This window comes from Hemitrygon akajei, chromosome 10 (genome assembly GCF_048418815.1).
Source record: "Hemitrygon akajei chromosome 10, sHemAka1.3, whole genome shotgun sequence".
Lineage (NCBI taxonomy): Eukaryota > Metazoa > Chordata > Chondrichthyes > Myliobatiformes > Dasyatidae > Hemitrygon > Hemitrygon akajei.
In genome coordinates, this window is record NC_133133.1 from 144,726,687 (window position 1) to 144,746,948 (window position 20,262).

The following is a 20,262-nucleotide window of genomic DNA, read 5'->3' on the forward strand; positions in this document are numbered from 1 at the left end:
GCATCCTATCAATGTCCCGTTCTAACCTCTGACAGTCCTCCACACTATCCACAACACACACAACCTTTGTGTCATCAGCAGATTTAATAACCCACCCCTCCACTTTCTCATCCAGGTCATTTATAAAAATCACGAAGACTAGGTGTCCCTGAACAGAACCCTGAGGCATTCCACTGGTCACCGACCTCCAAGCAGAATATGACCAGTCTACAACCACCCTTTGCCTTCTGTGGGCAAGCCAGTTCTGGATCTACAAAGCAATGTCCCCTTGGATCCCATGCCTCCTTACTTTCTCAATAAGCTTTGCATGGGGTACCTTATCAAATGCCTTGCTAAAATCCATATAGACTACATCTACTGCTCCACCTTCATCAATGTGCTTAGTCACATCCTCAAAAAAATTCAATCAGGCTCATAAGGCACGACCTGCCTTTGACAAAGCCATGCTGACTATCCTTAATCATATTATGCCTCTCCAAGTGTTTATAAATCCTGCCTCTCAGGATCTTTTCCATCAGCTTACCAACCACTGAAGACTCATTGGTGTATAATTTCCTGGGCTATCCCTACTCCCTTTCTTGAATAAGGGAACAACATTTGCAACCCTCCAATCCTCCGAAATCTCTTCCATCCTCATTGATGATGCAAAGATCATTGCCAAAGGCTCAGCAATCTCTTCCCTCACTTCCCACAGTAGCCTGGGGTACATCCCATCTGGTCCTGGTGACTTATCCAACTTGTTGCTTTCCAAAAGCTCCAGCACATCCTCTTTCTTAATATCTACATTCTCAAGCTTTTCAGTCCACTGCAAGTCATCCCTACAATTGCCAAGATCCTTTTCTGTAGTGAATACTAAAGCAAAGTATTCACTAAGTACAGCCACTATTCCCTCCAGAACCATACACAGTTTTCCATTGTCTCACTTGATCGGTCCTATTCTCTCATGTTTTATCCTCTTGCTCTTCACGTACTTGTAGAATGACTTGGGGTTTTCCTTAATCCTGTCTGTAAAGGCCTTCTCATGGCCCTTTCTGGCTCTCCTAATTTCATTCTTAAGCTCCTTCCTGCCAGCCTTATAATCTTATAGATTCCTATCATTATCTAGTTTTTTGAACCTTTTGTAAGCTCTTCTTTTCTTCTTGACTAGATTTACAACAGCCTCGGTGCACCATGGATCTTGTACCCTACCATCCTTTCCATGTCTCATTGTACCTACTCAGAACCCCACGGAAATATCCCCTGAACATTTGCCACATTTCTTCAGTACGTTTCCCTGAGAACATCTGTTTCCAATTTATGCTTCCAAGTTTCTGCCTGATAGCTTCATAGTTCCCCTCACTCCAATTAAACTTTTCCCTAACTTGTCTGTTCCTATCCCTCTCCAATGCTATAGTAAAGGAGATAGAATTGTGATCACTCTCTCCAAAATGCTCTCCTACTGAGAGACCTGACACCTGACCAGGTTCATTTCCCAATACCAGATCAAGTACAGCCTCTCCTCTTGTAGGCTTATCTACATATTGTGTTAAGGAACCTTCCTGAACACACCTAACAAACTCCACCCCATCTAAACCCTTCACTCTAGGAAGATGCCAATCAATATTTGGGAAATTAAAATCTCCCACCACAACAACCCTGTTATATTACTCCTTTCCGGAATCTGTCTCCCTATCTGCTCCTCGATGTCCCTGTTACTACTGGGTGGTCTATAAAAAACATCCAGTTGAGTTATTGACCCCTTCCTATTCCTAACGTCCACCCACAAGACTCCGTAGACAACCCCTCCATGACTTCCTCCTTTTCTGCAGCCATGACACTATCTCTGATCAACAGTGCCATGTCCCCACCTCTTTTGCCTCCCTCCCTATCCTTTCTGAAACATCTAAAGCCTGGCACTTGAAGTAGCCATTCCTGCCCCTGCACCATCCAAGTGTTTGTAATGGCCAAAACATCATAGTCCCAAGTGCTGATCCACGCTTTAAGCTCATCCGCTTTATTCATGATACTCCTTGCATTAAAATAGACACATCTCAAACCATCGGACTGAGCGTACCCCTTCTCTATCACCTGCCTATCCTCCCTTTCGCACTGTCTCTAAACTTTCTCTATTTGTGAGCCAACCTCCCTTTCCTCCATCACTTCAGTTCCACTCCTATCCCCCAGCAATTCTAGTTTTAAACTCTCCCCAATAGCCTTAGCAAACCTGCCCACCAGGATATTGGTCCCCATGGGATTCAAGTGCAACCCGTCCTTTTTGTACAGATCACACCTGCCCCAGAAGAGGTCCCAATGATCCAGAAATCTGAATTCCTGCCCCCTGCTCCAATCCCTCAGCCACACATTATTCCTCCACCTCATTCTATTCCTATACTCACTGTCACGTAGCACAGGCAGTAATTCCGAGAATACGACCTTTGGGGTCCTGCTTCTCAACTTCTTTCCTAACTCCCTGTAGTCTTTTTTCAGGACCTCCTCCCTTTTCCTACCTCTGTCATTGGTACCAATATGTACCACGACCTCTGGCTGTTTTCCTTCCCACTTCAAGATATCGTGGACACGATCAGAGAGATCCCAGACCCTGGCACCTTGGAGGCAAATTACCATCCACGTTTCTTTCCTGTATCCACAGAATCACCTATCTGACCTCCTAACTATAGAGTCCCCTATCAATGCTGCCATCCTCTTCCTTTCCCTACTCCTTTGAGCCACAGGGCCAGACCCTGTGCCAGAGGCGTGACCACTGTTGCTTCCCCCAGGTAGGCTGTTCCCCCCAACAATACTCAAGCAGGAATACTTATTGTTAAGGGGGACAGCCAGTGGGGTACTCTCTAGTTCCTGCTTCTTGTCCTTCCCGCTCCTGACTATTACCCACTTCTCTGACTCCTGTGGTCCCAGGGTGACCACCTGTCTATAGCTCCTCTCTATCACCTCCTCACTCTCCCTGACCAGAAGAAGGTCATCGAGCTGTAGTTCCAGTTCCCTAACGCGGTCTCTAAGGAGCTGCAGCTCGACGCACCTGGTGCAGATGTGGTCATCCGGGAGGCCAAGAGTCTCTAGGACCTCCTACATCTGACACCAAGCACAGAAAACCGGTCTCTTTCTTCATTTTAAACAGATAACCTACCTGGCCTTGACCCCTTATCGCCTAAGCCCTGTTGAGCCAAAGCCTTCTTACTCTGTCCCCCTCTACTCCGTCACCCGCTCCTCTAACGCCCGCTCTGTAAATCTATCTTCCTTTTAAACTCTTCCTGTTGTTCTCACTGGCTGACCTCCACACACTTGCGCAGTCGTGCCCCGTTCAAACTGCCGAAGAAGTAACCGTCACCTTTTCAACTTTGCTCACTTTTAAACTCTTCCCACTGTTCTCACTGGCCGACCTCCACGCGCTTGTGCAGTTGTACCCCATTCAAACTTAAAGAAGAATCTGTACAGCTTAAAACATGGAAACAGTCCATGGAGTTGTTCTGTCATGTCCACATTTTCATGCCTCAGAAATGCTTGGGTAACTTCAGATATTGGTAGGTAATCTTCAAAATAGATTGAGGTAAAACCCATGGGGTCATGTATCCCAGGAAAGAACAGCTCTGTTCCATTTTTGGGATACATTATCTTCCAAGATGTTATATCAGATAATAGTGTATAATTCAGGGTATTTCAGGTAAGACACTAGTAGCCGGACTAGATCATTTGGTCCTTCAAGCCTGTCAGACGATTTGATATGATCATGGACCTTAAGTCCTCTACTGTGCCATTTCCCCATCACCCTCAATTCCCTGATCTTTCAAAATGTGTCCATTTTCCCCTTAAGTATCCCCAATGATCAACCCTCCTGAACCCATTCAGATAGAGAATTCAAGAGATTCACCACTGCTCTGGAAAGAAAGAAGTTCAATGCATGTGTATGACCACACCACCCAGCACTCCACCCTACAAACACACACACACACACACACACACACACACACACACACACACACACACACACACACACACACACACACACACACACACACACACACACACACACACACACACACACACACACACACACACACACACACACCTACCTATTAACAAGTATCCTTGATGATGAAAACATCTCAATCATGACCCTTAAGAATCTTGCATGTTTCCATGAGATCCCCTTCATCCTTCTAAATATAGATCTAATCTAATTCCTTTATACTGAGCAGTTTGTAAAATGAATCATAATGAAACTTTGCTCTATGTCTATTCATCAGCCATTTTCAAACCAACAACCAAGTCAGGCAAATTTGCTGTTCCCATGACCCACAGATTTTATTTTGAGTGACAGATTTAACTCCACACTTTAAGACAGGGTGAGGCCCTGTAGAAATGTTGATACACAGTAAGATCTAGACCAGGCATGGGCAAACTATGGCCCGGGGGCCATATGCGGCCCGTTAAGCTTTTTAATCCGGCCCGCAGAACTTGATGAAATTATATTAATAGATAGATAGATAGATACTTTATTCATCCCCATGGGGAAATTCAACTTTTTTTTTCCAATGTCCCATACACTTGTTGTAGCAAAACTAATTACATACAATACTTAACTCAGTAAAAAATATGATATGCATCTAAATCACTATCTCAAAAAGCATTAATAATAGCTTTTAAAAAGTTCTTAAGTCCTGGCGGTTGAATTGTAAAGCCTAATGGCATTGGGGAGTATTGACCTCTTCATCCTGTCGGAGGAGCATTGCATCGATAGTAACCTGTCGCTGAAACTGCTTCTCTGTCTCTGGATGGTGCTATGTAGAGGATGCTCAGAGTTTTCCATAATTGACCGTAGCCTACTCAGCGCCCTTCGCTCAGCTACCGATGTTAAACTCTCCAGTACTTTGCCCACGACAGAGCCCGCCTTCCTTACCAGCTTATTAAGACGTGAGGCGTCCCTCTTCTTAATGCTTCCTCCCCAACACGCCACCACAAAGAAGAGGGCGCTCTCCACAACTGACCTATAGAACATCTTCAGCATCTCACTACAGACATTGAATGACGCCAACCTTCTAAGGAAGTACAGTCGACTCTGTGCCTTCCTGCACAAAGCATCTGTGTTGGCAGTCCAGTCTAGCTTCTCGTCTAACTGTACTCCCAGATACTTGTAGGTCTTAACCTGCTCCACACATTCTCCATTAATGATCACTGGCTCCATATGAGGCCTAGATCTCCTAAAGTCCACCACCATCTCCTTGGTCTTGGTGATATTGAGACGCAGGTAGTTTGAGTTGCACCATATCACAAAGTCCTGTATCAGTTTCCTATACTCCTCCTCCTGTCCATTCCTGACACACCCCACTATGGCCGTGTCATCAGCGAACTTCTGCACATGGCAGGACTCCGAGTTATATTGGAAGTCTGATGTGTACAGGGTGAACAGGACCGGAGAGAGTACGGTTCCCTGTGGCGCTCCTGTGCTGCTGACCACCGTGTCAGACCTACAGTCTCCCAACCGCACATACTGAGGTCTATCTGTCAAGTAGTCCACTATCCAATCCACCATGTGAGAGTCTACTCCCATCTCCGTTAGTTTGTGCCTTAAGATCTTGGGCTGGATGGTGTTAAAGGCACTAGAGAAGTCAAGGAATGTAATCCTCACAGGATTAACGTAAACCTTGTTAACGTTTTTTCCCCGCAATTCTGGCGTTTTCCCAATAGATGACGCACTCTATATACATTGACCTTTGTTGAGGTGCAGCGTATTATTCCACATTTGCGCTTTACTCTTTGACCTCTCACCCCTTCTGTAAAGATGAGTGGAGCTAAGAAAAGAAAAGTGGATAGAGAATATCGGGTGTTTAATAAGGAGTGGACAACTAAATATCTTTTTACCGAACACCGATCAACTGCTGTATGCCTGATATGCCAAGAGACTGTGGCGGTTTTTAAAGAATATAATATCAGCCGTCACTTTGCCGTAAAACATGCCAACTATGCTAGCAACCAGTCAACGAAAGAACGGGAAGCTAATGCTCAGAGGTTGGCAGCTAATTTACAGGTTCAACAAAATTTTTTTCACCGTCAAACTGCCATTCATGAGTCAAGTACCAAGGCGAGTTTTATGCTGTCATTCAAATTAGCAAAGGCCAGCAAGCCTCTGTCTGAAGGCGAGTTTTTAAAAGAATGTATGGTGGAGACAGCAGGTGTATTGTGTCCGGAGAGCAAAGACAAATTTGAAAAAATCAGTTTATCACGCAGGACAGTGACTCGCCGTGTGGAACTGATAGATGAAGATATAACCAGCGACTTAAATAAAAAGGCAGAGTCGTTCACGTTATATTCATTAGCACTGGATGAAAGCAACGATGTAAAAGACACTGCTCAGCTCCTCATTTTTATCCGAGGAATTAACAATACTTTTGAAATAACGGAGGAGTTTTTGACAATGGAGTCTCTGAAAGGAAAAACACGGGGAGAGGACTTGTATGACCGGGTGTCTGCTGTCATCGAAAATATGAAGCTCCCTTGGAGTAAACTTATCAACGTCACCACAGATGGATCTCCTAATTTGACAGGGAAAAATGTCGGCCTGCTGAGGAGAATACAGAATAAAGTGAAAGATGAAAATCCTGACCAGGATGTTATTTTCCTTCACTGCATCATCCACCAGGAATCTCTATGTAAATCGGTATTACAGCTGAATCATGTTGTGAATCCTGTCATAAAACTTGTCAACTTTATACATGCAAGGGGACTTCAGCACCGTCAGTTCATCACGTTCCTGGAGGAAACTGATGCGGATCACCAGGACCTACTTTATCACTCCCGTGTCCGCTGGTTAAGTTTGGGCAAAGTGTTTCAACGAGTATGGGAGCTCAAAGAGGAGATCGGTGCATTTTTGGAGTTACTGAGGAAGGCCGGCGAATTTCCTGAGCTGAGCAACAAGAACTGGCTTTGTGACTTTGCGTTTGCTGTGGATATATTTTCACACATGAATGAACTGAACGTGAAGCTACAGGGGAAGGATCAGTTTGTGCATGACATGTACACAAACGTGAAAGCCTTTAAATCCAAGCTGGCTTTTTTCTCCAGGCAAATTTTGAATAAGTTATTCACTCATTTTCCCACACTAGCCACGCTGGAAGAGGCCGGCGCAAATGTGAAAAAATACAGCGAGTCACTGGATGCGCTGCACAGAGAATTCTGCCGTCGCTTTTCTGATTTTGAAAAAATTGACAAGTCACTTCAGTTGGTGGCCTGTCCCCTGTCACAAGGTCCTGAAACAGCACCAGAGGAGCTACAGCTGGAACTGATCGACCTTCAGTCTGACCCCGTCTTAAAAGGGAAGTTCAACTCTCTTAAACTGAATGACTTTTATGCTTCACTTGGTAAAGAGGTGTTTCCAAACCTCCGGAGGACGGCACAGAAGATGCTGGCGTTGTTCGGCTCGACCTATTTGTGTGAACAGGCGTTCAGCGTCATGAACATCAACAAAGCCAGCCACAGATCCAAGTTAACTGACCAACACCTCAGATCCATCCTGAGAATCGCCACAACAAAACTAAATCCAGACTTTGATGCGCTGGCTAAAAAGGGAGACCAACAACACTGTTCCCACTGAAATTAAAAATAAGTTTCTTCGTTGTGTTATGTAAAAAATGCATTTGAAAATATTTTTTTCAATAAGCCTTACATGTTACATGTCATTTCTGTTAAGTGATGGACATGGGTAGTGCGCAGGTGCACGTACGTTCTCAAAATAAAAAATGCGCTCCAGATCAAATAACGCGCTCCGCATATTGGCGCGCTGTCACTATTCTGTCCTTGTGCTGGTCGTTGTTGAGTTTTGGCACAGGGGACAATTGAATAAGAAGGAGCAGAACAAGTAGACCTGCATCTCCTACCGTTTTTGAAATAAAGACAGTCAGGAGGAGAGTGATGATGATAATATCTTGAAGGATAACAGAATTTTCAGTGCTTTAAAATAATAACTGTTACTATTAAAAAAAGCTGTATTTTATTCATTTAATTTTCAGTGTTTTAAAAGTCATTTCAATAAATAGCTAAATACCATGGGACTTCAAAGACAGATATTTTGTTGTAATGCATTTGTTCATTTTCAATTGAAATTAAAGCACATGTTTTCTACATATCCCATGATATTTTAGTTTCTCTTATGAGGTGTATTACCAAAACACTCCATCCATCTGCTCCTGGTCCGGCCCCCCTGTCAAATTTTAGAACCCTTTGTGGCCCACAAGTCAAAAAGTTTGCCCACCCCTGATCTAAACGGTCTGAGTTTGCTTCAGCCGGATCTGGAAGGGAAGTAGAGCAGTAGAAATAAAACAAACACTATGAAACATACTATGAGGGGGAAGAAATTCAGATTATAGTTCATGTAGTGGGACCAGAAAGGTTGGAGAATAAAAAAGTGGATATCATAGAAGTTATATAGATTTATGTTCCAATAATCATCTTGAAAGAATTGGTGAGAGATTCTGAAGGTCTATGTGGGCATGTGTTCAGCCCAAAATAGTCAAGAGAATGGTGAAGAAGGTTATGAGCCTGATACAGCTCCTACAATTGTTGAAGAGTTCACAAAGAACATGATGGAAGAGGGAGATAATGTGATGATTCAGTGAGTTCTAAGATACCATATTGTTAATGTGGTATGCCGCAAGTTTGATTCACTGATTTATTCGCGGTGATGCAGGGTAGATGGTGGAGGAGCTGCGTGGCCTTAGTCATAGTGAGAACTAGACCTCAAACCATAGTGTCACCTGCTTACAGCTGCCAGAAGTGAGACGTAAATGTGGTGTGGCGCAGCGTCCAGGCTAAAGTCGGTGCTTCCCCCCCCAGTGTTGTGTGGTTGTATTTTATTGATATCCTATATGTGCGACGATTAGGCCTTAAGCTGCGGTGTCGCCTGTTTGCAGCCGCTGGGAGAGAGGCGTTGGAGCCGGTGTGCTCCACCAGGGGCGGTATGGTACAGTGTCCAGGCCGGAGTCGGTGCTGCCTTCCCAGTGTTTGCTCAGCGGAGGACAAGCCCTATTGTGGTCGGCTGCAGGTTTCAGCAGCATTCGATGGCTCGAGTTTGGACTCTAATTGCGTGGCTGTATCTTTCTATCTTAAACGTGCTATGTGTGCTTTGTGTGACTGTTAGTACTGTGTTTTGTATGTTGGCCCTGGAGTAACTCTGTCTGATTTGGCTGTATTCATGAGTACTCATGTATGGTTGAATGAGAATTAAACTTGAATTGAATTGAATGGCACACCAATTGCATCATATGGTCATGAAGATCATAAAGAATGTGAAACGCAGTTAAGTGGTTAAACTTGTAAATATTGTTAAATGCCTTTCACTTTTTCTTTCAGAGGGGAAAACAGACTAGTATAAACATCACCATATGACATATTTTGTTGTATGTGTATTGTTACGTGAATGTGCAAAATCTGAGAAAAATCTCAAGTACACCAGATATACACATTTGAGTTCTATAAATACCATAGAGTTTTAAAAAGTCACAAATTTAGGAGGACGTAGCATATTCAAAGATTTTGGAAAAGAATGGAAGGTTGGAAATAAGGTAGTAGGTAAGATATTTGAAAGGCTTAGGTAACAGTGTTAATCCTGTTTCAAAAAAAGTATCATTCATAATCTAGGAACTATTCCTGGTCTCTAATGCAGGTTAAAGTGTTCTCAGTTCAACAAAGAAGAATTGACAGGTTTAATTCTGGGAGGTAATGAAAAATGTTGAACCTATAAGGCTTTCTAATTACGATCAGTAAAAAACTGAAGAAGGTCATAAAGAGTTAATGTTGAAGAAAATGGACCAGATAAAGACAGGGTTGGTGAAGTGAAAAATGAAGCTGTTTCAAATTAGCTGAACAGAAAAAAAGAGAAAATAAGTCAAGATATCAGGAGTTATGAGTTTGAAGCATAAAATATAGGCATTATTTAAAAAAAACAGATGACTCTAGATTGAAATGAAAACTAGTAACATTTAAAAGTAGATGTGATTCAAATCAGAACTCATGAAGTGAAAGAACCATGGGGAATACAGGAAGTATATTAAGTTAATTTTCCTGCATTGTCTATGGTATTTTAATGTAAATCATTTGTGAAAAAAAGTGGTAGAGCCAACTGAAATCCACTGAAAATGACTAAATTTGAAATAATGTTTATACTAGACTTTTTTAAGTTTGAGAAAAGTATTTTGTTCAAGACTTTATCACCTTTGCATTTTCAGTTCTGCCTTAGTTTGTCTCCTCTCATTTCACCAGGTTCTTTCCAAAGTTTATTCCTCATTCTCTTTACCATTCCCATTCTTCCCAGTAGCTCGGTTTTTGAAGTCCTGTGATTAACCTCAGTGCTTAACTTAATTTATCCTAACAGCTAATTCACATTATATGTTTACTTGCATGGAAGTAAATGCTATGATGAATTTCTGTTAGTTTTTATGTAGTGCAAATTCTACTGTTCTAGCCTTCTGGAATATGTGTTCCCAAAAACCATGCAGACTGGCAGCTGTGCTATGGATGTAACTGTGTTGTTGGAATGAAAGTGACTATATATTTCCAATTACTGCTTTATTTATTTTGGAGCTTCAGATGATGATTGGAGTGGAGTTTGGCATGCAGTGGCTTATCAAAGTAGATTGAAGGATGAAGCAGGCATGACCAATCCTATCTGTACTTGCTCAGTTGTGTGATTTGGCCTGCTGTTTTGTTAATGAAATTGCTTACCACAAGGGAAATTAATTAAAGTTCAATTCAGGTTTCATAAGAATGGTAGCAGTTACAAAAGTTGAGAATGAATTTTGGGATGTGGGCAGGGACAAGAGGGTGTGGTTGCATTGTGGCAGATAGGGAATTCTAAGGGTAGTGCAAGAGGAGCCTCAGCCATTGAATTTGCCCAACAGGTCTGAGATTGTTGCTCCCTGTGAGAATGAGAGTGGGGGCTATAGGAAGGATGAACAATTGAATCGTGGCTCTGTGGTTTAGGGAGACACTCATGGCAGGGGAGAAGAGAAATGTGGTTGTAATGGGGGACAGTACAGTCGGGAATAGACGCAATTCTCTGTCACAAGGATCGAGAGTCCCAAAGGCTGTGCTGTCTGCCTGGTGCCTGGGTTTGGGACATCTCATCTGGCCTGCAAAGGAACTTGGAGTAGGAAGGGAAAGATCTGGTTGTCATGATCTACGTGAGTACCAACGACATAGAAAGAACAAGAAAAGAGGTTCTGCTGAGGGGAATTAGCAGCTCGGGACTAAATTAAAAAGCAAAACCAAAAACATAATAATCTCTGGATTGTTACCTGAGCTATGTGCAAACTGGCACAGTTACTAAGATCAGAAAGCTAAATGCATGGCTCAAAGCTTGGTTTTGGAGAAGAGGTTCTGAATCTGTGGGACTGGCATCAATATTGGGAACAGGGTTTAAACTAAATAGTAGGGGTGTGTTCAATAGTTTAGAAAAGTATGGATAAAGTAAAAGTAATGGAAAGTGCCGGAGAGGTTACGGAAGTCTCCAGAGTTAAAAAAAATAAGATGATTAGAAAGGGATAAGAATGTAACTTTATGCAACATGGAGACAAAATTGAAACAAAGGGTGGTAAATACAGGACTGTTGATGTAATACTTGAATACACGCAGTATATGAAATAAAGTAGATGATCTTGTAGCACAGTTAGAAATTGGCAGGTATGATGTGGGCATCACAGAGTCATGGTTGAAAGAAGATCACAACTGGGAGTTTCACATCCAAGGATATACATTATATCAAAAGGATAGGCAGGCTGACAGAGAGTGTGGGATGGCTTTGTTGATAAGAAGTTAAATCAAAGCCTTAGATATAATATAGGATTAGAAGATGTAGAATCCTTGTGGCTAGAGTTAAGGAACTGTAAGATTAAAAGGACCCTGATGGGAGTACAGTAGCTAGAATGTGGGTAGAAATTACAAAAGGAGATAGAAAGGGCATGTAAAAAGAGTTATGTTATGATGGTTATGGGGGATGTCAATATGCAAGTAGATTGAGGAAATCATATTGGTGCTGGATCCTAGGAGAAGTATTTGTAGATTGCTTATGAGATAGATGGCTTTTTAGAGCAGCTTGTGGTCGAGCCCACTAGGGAAAACACATTTCTGGATTGGGTGTTGTGTAATGAACCAAATTTGATTAGGGATCTTAATGTAAAGGAACCATTAGGAGGCAACGATCATAATATGATTGAATTCACCCTGCAGTTTGCATGGCAGAGGCTGAAAGCAGATGTATCAGTGTATATAAAATGTACAGAAGCACAGTAAGGAAGCTGGCCAAAGTTGATTGGAAAGGGACAATAGCAGGATGACAGTAGAGCAGCAATGGCTGAAATTTCTGGAACTAATTCAGAAGACGCAGGATTGGTTCGTCCTAAAGAAGAAAAATTATTCTAAAAAGAGGATGAGGCAACTGTGGCTGACAAGGGAAGTCAAAGGCAGCATAAAAGCAAAAGAGAGGGTACATAGTATAACAAAAATGACCGCTCTGAAAGCGAGTATACAACTACAGCTGTGAAGATCCCTGCCCCACCTGATTATTGACCCTGAGATCTCCATCTCAAAGGCTGATGTTAGGCTGTCTTTAAAGAGAGTGAGGCGGAAGGTCCAGGTGGAGCACCTGGTAAGGCTCTGAAAACCTGTGCCAACCAACTAGAAGGAGTATTCAAGGACATTTTCAACCTCTCATGGCTATGGGCGGAAGTTCTCACTTGCTTCAAAAAGGCAACAATTATACCAGTACCTAAGAAGAATAACGTGAGCTGCCATAATGACTATCGCCCGGTAGCACTCACATCGACAGTGATGAAATGCTTTGAGAGGTTGGTCATGACTAGACTGAATTCCTGCTTCAGCAAGGACCTCGACCATTGCAATTTACCTATCGCCACAATAGGTCAACAGCAGACGCAATCTTAATGGCTCTCCACACGGCTTTAGACCACCTGGACAACAAGCACCTATGTCAGAACGCTGTTCGTCGACAATAGCTCAGCATTTAATACCATCATTCCCACAATCCTATTGAGAAGTTACAGAACCTGGGCCTCTGTACCTCCCTCTGCAATTGGATCCTTGATTTCCTAACCGGAAGACCACAGTCTGTGCGAATTGGTGATAACATCTCCTCCTCGCTGATGATCAACACTGGTGCACCTCAGGGGTGTGTGCTTAGCCCACTGCTCTACTCTCTATATACACATGACTGGGTAGCCAAGCATAGCTCAAATACCATCTACAAATTTGCTGATGATCCAACCATTGTTGGTAGAATCTCAGGTGGTGACAAGAGGGCGTACAGGAGTGAGATATGCCAAATTGTGGAGTGGTGCTGCAGCAATAACCTGGCACTCAACGTCAGTAAGATGAAAGAGCTGATTGTGGACTTCAGGAAGGGTAAGACGAAGGAACACATACCAATCCTCATAAAGAGACCAGAAGTGGACAGAGCAGTTTCAAGTTCCTGGGTGTCAAGATCTCTGAGATCTAACCTGGTCCCAACATATTGATGCAGTTATAAAGAAGGCAAGACAGCGGTTATACTTCATTAGGAGTTTGAAGAGATTTGGTATGTCAACAAATACACTCAAAAACTTCTATAGTTGTACCGTGGAGAGCATTCTGAGAAGCTGCATCACTGTCTGGTATGGAAGGACTACTGTACAGGACTGAAAGAAGCTGCAGGCAGAGGGTTGTAAATTTAGTCAGCTCCATTTTGGGTGCTAGCCTACAAAGTTCCCAGGATATCTTCAAAAAACGGTGTCTCAGAAAAGCAGTGTACATTATTAAGGACCTCCAGCACCCAGGGCACGCCCTTTTCTCACTGTTACCATCAGGTAGGAGGTACAGAAGCCTGAAGGCACACACTCAGTGATTCAGGAACAGCTTCTTCCCCTCTGCCATCTGATTCCTAAATGGACATTGAAGAATGTAACAGGCAGGATAGACAAAGGAGTGTCTATGGATGTTGTTTACTTGGATTTTCAGAAGGCCTTTGACAAGGTGCCACACGTAAGGTTTCTAAACAAGATAAGAGCCCATGGTATTACAGGACAGATACTAGCATGGACAGAGAATTAGCTAACCGGCAGGAGGTAAAGAGTGGGAATAAAGGGGTTGTCAGGAAATGTAGAGGATGCCTGACCCAAAATCAGAGCAGTGGAGATGATTCAGCAATGACTGATAATTTTAATAATAGTCTGTGAAAATAACAAGTGACAAGGGGGCACCAAACAAGAGAGAACAGATACTAACCACAACAAGACAACAAAGTAAGTGAACATTAGGAGCAACTGGCTGAGGCTAGCTGGTTTGACGGGTGAGCAAGGACTGTGGGTGAGAGCTGGGTTTAAATAGGCTGCAGGAGATGAGTTGGAAACAAGTGGCAGTTGACTCCTTTTAGCTGGGGGGTGCCTGCCTGTGCAAGTCTGACAGGACCCACCATTCCTATGGCTGGCACCCAAAGGCACAGGACAATCCAGATGATCCTTGATGAGCTATAGATCCTAGAAGAAACTGGACACCACCAAAAACCACTCCTCTGTGCCATATTCTTCCCAGTCAACCAAGTGCTGAACACCCCATCCATGACAATGTGAATCTATCAACCGGTGAATGGTGAACACCGGACCACCTTCCATCATCCTAGGTTCCGGAGGAGCAGGCACAGGCAGGTTGAGTGTTCCATGGACAATGGGCTTGAGGCAGGACACATGGAAAGGTAGGTGTGATTCTGAGGAATAGTGGCAGCTGGATATGGTAACTGACTGGATTGATGCAATGGAACCAATGAACAGGGGTAAGAGCTTGAGCAGGGACTGATCTTGGGTGGACAACCAGACACGTTCCTCAGGCTGGAGTAGTCTGGCTGGGTGCTACCAGTGGTTGGCCTGGCAGCAGTAGGCATAGTTGACAGCTAGAATGGCCTTTCCAAGCATTCCAGTACTGGCAGATGGCACCTCCACTGTTGGCTGCTCCATGGGGAATAACAGGGTTTGGTAGCCATGAAGCACTTACTTCCAAGTGTAACATACCCATGGCAGAGGAGGTTTGTAGTTGTGGGACAATTCGTCCCAGAGCAAATACGTCTTCCATATGGAAGGGTTAGGGCCAGCAAACTTCTCCACTTCGCTGGTTGGCTCTTTCTGACTGCCTGTTGTCTGCAGATGATGACCAGAGGACAAACTCATTGAGGTGCAGAGGAGAGAGCAGGAGACTCGCCAGCAGTGGGAAATGAATTGTGGGCCCCAGTCAAGCACAATGACCTGAGGGAAATCGTGGAGGCAAACTACATATCAGAGAACCAGGTCTGCCATCTCAGCGGCTGATGGAAGGGCAATAAAGCAGGTCACCTTGGAGAATAGGTCCATGACTGTCATGATCACCACTGGCTCCATCAGAAGGTGGCAAACCTGTGATGAAATCCACAGCAATGCGGAACCAGAGTTGTCAAGGGACCCCAAGAGCCCAGAGGAATGCTGGTTGAAGGCATTGTACTGGGCACATTGAGGGCAGGCAGCGTTAAACTGATGTACATCTGTGATCCCGGTAGGCCACCAAAATGAGCATTGCAGAAAATCCACAGTCCACCATGCACCTGGATGGCCAGAAAGGAGTGAGGAGTTGGCCCACTGGAGTGCCTCAGACCAAATGTCTGTCAGCACATGCAAGCGCTTGTCTAGTGCGTTGGACAGAGCTGTAGGGCCTGGTAGATCTGGTTCTCAAGATTCCAGGCGACCAGGACAAGGGTCTTCGAGGAGGGAATGGTGGACCGAGGGTCGATCTCCATTTCAGCTGGGTCAATCTGTTGTGACAGGGTGTCCACTTTACTGTCGTTGGAGCTGGATTGGGAGAGATGGTGAAATTGAATTGCTTGAAGAAGAGCGCACAGCAAGCCTAACGTGGGTTGAGTTGGCAGGTTTGTTGCATAGGGTTCTGGTGGTCAGACCAGATCAGGAAGGGCTTGATGTTTCTCATCAGCCAATGCCTCCATTCCTCTAGGGCCCATTTAATGGTGGGTAGCTCCCTGTCTCCTACTCCTTAAAGGTGCTATATAGAGTTAAACCTGCACGAGAAGAAGGCACAAGGGTGTATCTTCCTGTCTGGTCTTCACTAGGAGAGGATGACTGTAGCACCCATGTCAGATGTGTCTTCCTCTACTACAAAACATCCAGATGGGTTTGGATGGTGGAGAATGAGAGTGATGGTTAAGCATCTCATGAGATCCTTGCAAGTGTGGTCTGCGGCGGCTGACCAAGTTATCCGTGAGGTAGGTGATTTGATGAGAGGAGTGGAGATTTATCTGTAGTTCCCAATGAAGTAGCAGTAGAAAGTGGAGAAGCCCGAGTAGTGCTGTAGTTATTTAGGGGGATGCAGTTGAGGCCATGCAACAATGACGTGCATTTTCTTGGGTCCATGGTTATGCCTTGAGATGAAAGGACATAAACCACGAAGTAAATGACTGGAGTATGGTATTGGCATTTATCTAACTTGCAGTATGGTTGGTTTTTGAGGAGATGCTGAAAGACTGAATGGACATGACAGACGTGGACTTGGGGAGGTTGGTGGGGGGGGGGGGGGGGGGGGGTCCTTGGAGAAGATATGGATGTCGTCGAAGTTGACGAACACGTACTGTACCTGGATGGCATGTCTCAGAGGAACACTTCAATGAAGACTTGGAAATGCCTGGACTGTTGGAAAGTCCAAAAGGCATCATGAAGTATTTATAGTGGTCAGTGGGTGTTATAAATGCTGTCTTCCACACAACCCCCTGGCAGATGCAGATCAGGTTGTACGTGCTCTGTATATCTAGTGTGGTGAAGATCTGGTTCCCATGAAAGAGTTTTAAATGTGCTATCCATCAAGGGGAGAGAGTAATGGTTCTTAATGGTGGTTTTTTTTTTTTTGAGTCCATGCTGTTCAATGCAGGGATGGAGACCCCATCTTTCTTTTTGACAATGAAGAATCCTACACTGGATGGGGACTGGAATGTTCAAATGAAGCTGTGCTGTAGAGCTTCACTGATGTAGTAACTCATGCCTTGGATCTCAGTAGGGGAGAGGAAGAACAGATGACCTTGGGATGCAGTGGTGCCTGGGCAGCTGTGTGATCTGTGAGGTGGCCGGGTGCTGGCTTCCCTTTTACAGGAGGCGATGGCTAAGTTGTGGTATCCCTGTCAGAGTTTGGTGAGGTTGAGGGTTTCCTCCATCTCCACGGATTTACAGGGTGAGGTCAACTGAGGTTGCCAGCAGGTGGGTCCCCAGCCCTGCAGTGATCCAGAAAACCAGGCATAGTGTCATGAGCCGGGGTAACCCAAGACGAGAGGAGTTTTGGATGAGTCAAATAGAGGAATTGGATGGACAAAAGGAGCTCTCTGATGCTCATGTGCACAGGCCGTATGCATGCTCTGACCATCCCAGATCCCAAGGGAAGACCACCAATGGTCGTAATGCAGAAGGGGTGAGAGAAACGTTTGGCAGGGTGTACAAGCTGCATACCCAGAGTCCAGTCCATAAAAATACCTGCTGCACTGCAATCCGGCAGATGCTTCAGTGTGCGTAGAGCCATCGGGATTGGCGGAGGCCAGAGAGAGAGTGGGTCAGGCTATGGGGCTGGGGAGAGATTAGCAGATAGAAGACCCCTTGTCTCTACCTAGTGGTGCCATTTCCCAGATGCAGTCGGTATTTGATGCATGAGTTATCCATAGTAAGTGCACTAGTTAGTTCTCCATCGCAGCTTACATTCCTGGGGTGTTAAGGGAGCTCTCCCTAACTGCGTGGGTTCTGGAGGCATTGCTGATGAGGTTGTTGCAGCCTGAAATGGTTCTTGGAATGGAACTGGGGTTCTGGCTGGTGATCTGGAGGGTCATTCTATAAGATACTTGTCAATACAGACAGCCAGAGTGATGAGGCTTTCAAGGTTGGTGTGCATCTCCTGGGTAGACAGCTCATCACTCACGTGCTCCGAGAGACCACAATGGTAATTTTCCATGGTGTAATCCAGCACCAAGTGAGAGCTTTGATGCAGGTAAAGTATCCAATCCACTGCCTCCTTTCCATTTCTCAGATGGTCAAAAATCCAACACATCTCAGTGGTGAATTCCTCATATGTATATTGCAAATGGTGGTTTTATTGCCCCAGATCAGAGCATGCCCAGTCAAGAGAGACATGATAAAGGCTATCTTGGCTCAGTCCATAGAATACAGACATGGCTGGAGCTTTAAGTGTAAGACAGATTGGGACAGGAAGTTATGGCATCGGGTTCAGGATCCATCAAAGAGTTCAGCCACTGAATCCAGGGTTCTGCGGAAGTTGACTGGTGTGGGTTTGCTGTACTGAGATGGAGAGTTAGTTGAAAGGGGCAAACAAATGTTCAATGGTTTCCTGCTGTTTCTGGATTGTGTACTCACGTCAACAGACAATTTTGTTAAGGTGAACAAACTCTGCTGGGTCAATCTCTGGTTTAACAGCCTGTCAGGAAATATAGACGAGACTTGACCCAAAAGCAGAGAAGCAGAGATGATTCAGCAAAGAAGAATAACTTTAATAATAAACTGCAAAAACAAGTGACACGGGGCCAGAAAAAAAAGAGAACAGATACTACCACAATGAGGCAACAAGGTAACTGAAGGCTAGGAGCAATTGGTTGAGGCTGACTGGTTTGATGGGTAAACAAGGACTGTGGATGAGATCTAGGTTTAAATAGGCTGCAGGTAATCAGTTGGAAACAAGTGGCAAAATGATTATGACTCATATTATTTTCAGGAGAGTCCTCATGTAACATTATTTCAGAAAGCCAAATGTTGCCACACTCTGACTATGATGGGTTTACTATAATGGCACAACACAAGTGAGCCACATGGCTTGTCAACACTTGACAAAATATTCACCAAGTCACTGTGAGAAAACCTGAAAAACAGTCCCCTACTTTTGCTCACAAAACTGAATGGGTGTCAGCTGTAATCAATGCCATCATCTTGATCTCAATCCAACTGTCAAACTGTGTCAGTCTATGCCATCCCTTTGATTTATCAGCTGCATGGAGAGGGGGAGCCTGCTACATGGGCAACAGCTTGCTCTCCATATCATATTGTCCTAGCTTGCATATCATGTAGACAGCTAGGACATAGCATCCATAGTCGACCCTGACCAGCGGAGGGACTCATCTTGATTTTAATTTGTAGTAATTTGTTGACTGATAATTTTAGTATTTTTTGCATTGTTGGTGAGCTCTAATTTAATGTTTCCGAGTGCAATTAGTCTGTAGCTTTTGGTAACCAGGATCAGTAGCTCCAATAGCAGTTCCTTTCAGGCAGTAACTAGTTTGTACTGTCTGGCTCCAGATTGAATTGCCACACCCAGCAGAGAGCTCTGCACATGCATGCTTCCAGGTATGAAGAAGGCTCTGTTCCTGTCATTACACATCAACTGTTCTGAGAACAAGAATTGAAGCTACACTTTTCACACTTTCAAGTGAACCCAAGGGAAGATTAAAAGACCCAAGAATTCAGCTAAGCTCCTCAAGCATTTTCAAATTCACATTGTTTCATTGTCATTCTTGAGATTGCCTCAAACTTAACATGCTGCATGAAACTCTCCTCCAGGGATTTCACTAAGGCAAGTAAAACATTGCACACATTTATACTTTGCAACACAAGATCAGGTGAAGTGTGGGAAAAGCCACACGACGGTTGATTCTAGACTATATGGATCCAAAGAAGACAAAAGGCAAACATTGACACAGGAATCCTGGGGGGAAAGGAAATTACACAGAGAGTTATGCAAAAAGTAATATTTATCATAAGATGCCCAAAGACAAGGACAAATCATAATAGAAATGCAATTACTGAAGAAGAGGAAATTGTGTAGCAGGGGTGGCTGGGAATTCAAGGCATAAAAAACCATAAAATAATGGAAATCAATTTACCATTCAGGGATATAGAACAGTCAATTTAAACCCTTTGTGTACTGTGTTGACAGAATGGAAATGTATTCCAAAATGATGTCAATAATCTTAATGCCCCCTTCATGTTAGTGATGAAAAGTTCCTATTGCGGGGTGTCCAACATGCTCTTCTGTTTCATGTATTGCATCTTTTTTTAATATCTATATTGGACCGTGATTTCTACTGAGCTTTGATTACCATTCCAGGTAAAAAGAAAGGTCAGATAGTGCGGCAAGCAGGCAGCAACAACAATCAGTTTTATGGACAATGGAACCAAGGCATCCTCATCCTCAGCATCACACCCCCACACT